Below are 3,769 nucleotides of genomic sequence, written 5' to 3' on the forward strand. Positions count from 1 at the left end.
CAATCCGCACATGTGTACAGACAAGTTAACTTTTGGACAAACAACAAATAATTGCCAAATGTGTATAGACAAGTAAATTTACCCTCTGTCGTCTCTCTTATCTTCCTCTTGCTGTTGCATGGCATTGACACCCACATATAGCTACAGATAATATTGACAATCAAATTTACCTTCTTAAAAAATTCTTCAAGATAGAAAACACAGCCAGAATTAATTACAGCACTTCAAATCTCGCCCTGTCATATAGAAAATATGTCTTCTTTTCATCTTCCCAGGCTAATGTTTTGTTTATCACATTGTCAACTATAGCTGAAAGAAAACATACTGTCATCAGAAGTTCAAATGGCACTGTCAATAATGTGGATAGTTTCATAGGCATTCATGAAAGCAAACCTGGAATTTTGCCTATAGTTATTCTAGCATATTCTGCACGTTTAAGATTAATGTGAGTGCATTGCCAAGCACTCTAATGATTGTCATCCTGCAATTGTTGTTAATACTTTAGAGAACAAACTAAATGATCTAACAATAACAATTGTCCATAAATGAAATTAAATTAATAACAATTAGTTTGAACAAGATACACAGCATAAAGTGAGACCAATTATACTTACTAATCACAGATACAAACAGGAAACTCAAGCTTACAATAAAATTGTGATTTATAAATATCTTGATATATTTGGTTTCACTTTTCGAAACTATTTTTACATCAACTTTCACTTCAATTCATCTGACATGCAATTTTTTATGGTGTAATCCACTTCAGTTCATCTGACATGCAACTTTTTATGGTGTACTGGTGCAAGTGATCTTTTGATTAATCCATGCAAGAATCTCCCCTTTTTTTAATGAGAAATACAATGTATTCAATATCATTTGAAACTTCCAATAAAAGTATAAGAGTTTGGGCAAGAAAACAAAGAACTCTAAAAACAAAGAAAGAAGGCAAAACCCTGGCAGGCCTGTGTCCTACCAGCATGCTTATGAAACTATACAAATGATAAAATATAATTTCTGACTTACTTGATTATATTTGTCAAGCCAATTCTCCTCTTCACATGCAGCAAACCCACTTATCAATCCTATCTGTTACTTCTTTTCTACTCAAAACTTCATCTTCTGCCTTAATTATCTGTTCTTTGATTTTGGCTAATAGCTCAGAAGGATCCACTAGTCCTATACAAAAAACAGTACCATTGCATAATGTCAGATACCCAGATCATTTCCAGCTAAATCTTGAAAAGAAAAAAAAAGATTTAAAGAAGTACTAAATATGTGTTTGGCTCAATTTGTTTAAGAGAAATAATCCCTTATTTTTGTTAGTTTCTTAAAAGCTTTGAAAAACAGAAGTATGTAGCAGAAGAAAGTTGTTCTGAAACATAAGCTAAGAGGAGGTTATAGGTAAATAATCTATTAATGCACAGGAACATACCAGAATCTATTAATGCACTAGCTTTCTCGGCCACAGTACTTGGATCTGGTTCAATATGAGTCAATCTACATATTTCCTCTAACTCTGACCTCTTCTTAAAAACAAGTTCTTTCATTCTGCTTGCTTTTAGTTTGGCAAGCCTGTCCACTTCTGCTGAAGCCTAAAAAGGGAATTTTCAGTCTAGGAGCTCCATCTCCACAGAATAAATTGCAAAGAATGAAAAAATAATAATAACAAAGGGAGAGGGAACTGAAAGAAGCTTCCAAACCTTCTCTATCATTTCTATTGAAAGAATACCCCGTTCAGTGATTTCTGATTCTGAGGCTTCAACAATAGAAGTAATCTTCATAAAACAGTTTCTCTCTTCTTTTGAAGAGTCCATCAAATTCCAAACTTCAAATAGTTTTGCTACAACATCCTTCAGCTGCATTTTTAAAAATAGTGTACTTTTAAAGGAAGGGAAGAAATTACAACAACCAATCAAACGAAAAGCAATTAAGTATGCTGCAGAAAAATCACCTTCTGAAATTCTAGTTTTTCTTTCTATTTTTAACTTGAGAATGGCCTGCTCTAGACCTTCCAATGTGCTATTGCTAATATTAGTCGATTGTTCCACCTGAGTCCCATGCAAACTTGGGTGAACATCACCCACGGTTTGACCAAAATCCAACCCAAGCACACTACAAAGAGAATGCACCTCATTCACGCATTGCAAGACCTTTTGAAGGCGATCAGCATCAAAAGAACACATATAAAAGGCAAAAATGAGTTATAAAATAAAAGGAGGATCAATATACTGATTGATATGAGGCTATAAAACAAGACAACAGGGGTAAAGAAAAGCATTTTAATTGCCACATGTACTACTTTTTCTTAGGAAAAAAAAATAAAACAGCAGGGAGCTTGCACAAACAAGAAATGAATATTTGCATGAATTGATCATTCACAAAAATCAAAGGTTTATTAACCCATAACCACGGTCCAGAGCTATAAGAAAGTTCATGGGTCAGTTTATATCATAATACAAACCTTTTCTTTTTTATATTCATTAAGTCTCCTAAGTGACAAGTCATGTTCATCCTCAACTGTTGTGCAGCTCAAAAATGCAAATAAAGTAAAACAAGGCCTAACCAAACAGTAGTGCAAGAATGTACCAAATGAAGAATAAAGTAAAAATGAAAACAACAAATAGTTTGGTATTATTAACTTCCTACACACAAAATAAGCAAAATCAACAAAATTATAAAACACTACACCAAAGCTAAACCAAATTGCCACCAAACCAGAAATCGATTCCATGTTAGTGTCATCCTATCTCGTAAAGGCAACAAGATTAAACAAACAGTACAGTATAAAGACAAAGTCAACCCGAAAACCCGATACCAACTATTCAACTGGTAACTTTTAAAATGCATCAAGAATCCCAATCCACTGAATTTTAAAAATTATACAGTAAAAAACCCATCAAACTTTAGACCAAAAACAAGGAAAAAATAAAAGATAAAAAAAGCTGAAAAAAAAGACCTTTTCAACTTAGGTAATCAATCTAATGAAGAAAGACAATGCCCCTTTCGTCCTATAATAAAATAACCTACAGAGACCCTATCAGTGCTTTTTTTTTTCTTTTGACACAATGAACAGACAAAAAGTTGACCCAAGGAGAAAGAAGACATCATTGGGTAGAGAATAGCCAAGAACAAGAAGATGATGAGGAAAAAGAAGAAAAGAAAATAAAGGAGTAGGCATATCATGAACAAATCATCACAAGCAGACTCTTCATTAAGAAAAAGAAACACCCCATATCCTCATTTTTGCACCCAACAAATTCCTCAAAACCCAGAATTCTGAAACACCAAAGAAAGAGAAAGACCTCAAGTTCTCTGAGCAAAGCAGTGCAAGTAGAGCTTGTGCGGATACTAGAGCCATGTCCCCCATTGGCCAGCATTGTTACCAAAAATCTGAGACCCTCTTTCAGAGGTAGTACTTTAATTGAAAGTTACGAAGTAAGGTGGTAGAAAAAGAAGAACAAGAACAAGACTAAGAAGGGTCAAAGAAGAAGAAAGCAAGAAACTTTCATCTCATGTGAAAGACCAAGAGACATGGGGTGTCTCCATTGCTTCAAACAACCTTAGCTCCCTCATATCTAAAGTTGAAACCTTTAGAAGCCGTTTTCCCTCTGTATCTATAAATATTGAGCAAATTGTTTTGGTAGCTACAAAGAAAGAAAGAAAACAAATTGTGGAGAGAGAGAGAGAGAGAAATAACAGGATCTGTAAAGAGGGTGTGTTTTCAGAGGGAGAAGATGAAAATGATTGACATTATTATTGTTGAAGA

At 34.0% G+C, this 3,769-nt stretch overlaps 1 pseudogene; it reads right to left on the reverse strand.

The window, feature by feature from the left end:
• Window position 1: 1 nt before the first annotated feature.
• LOC114420762 lies at window positions 2-2,186 on the reverse strand (annotated as a pseudogene).
• Window positions 2,187-3,769: the final 1,583 nt, after the last annotated feature.

The sequence above is a fragment of the Glycine soja genome, chromosome 7 (genome assembly GCF_004193775.1).
Source record: "Glycine soja cultivar W05 chromosome 7, ASM419377v2, whole genome shotgun sequence".
NCBI lineage: Eukaryota > Viridiplantae > Streptophyta > Magnoliopsida > Fabales > Fabaceae > Glycine > Glycine soja.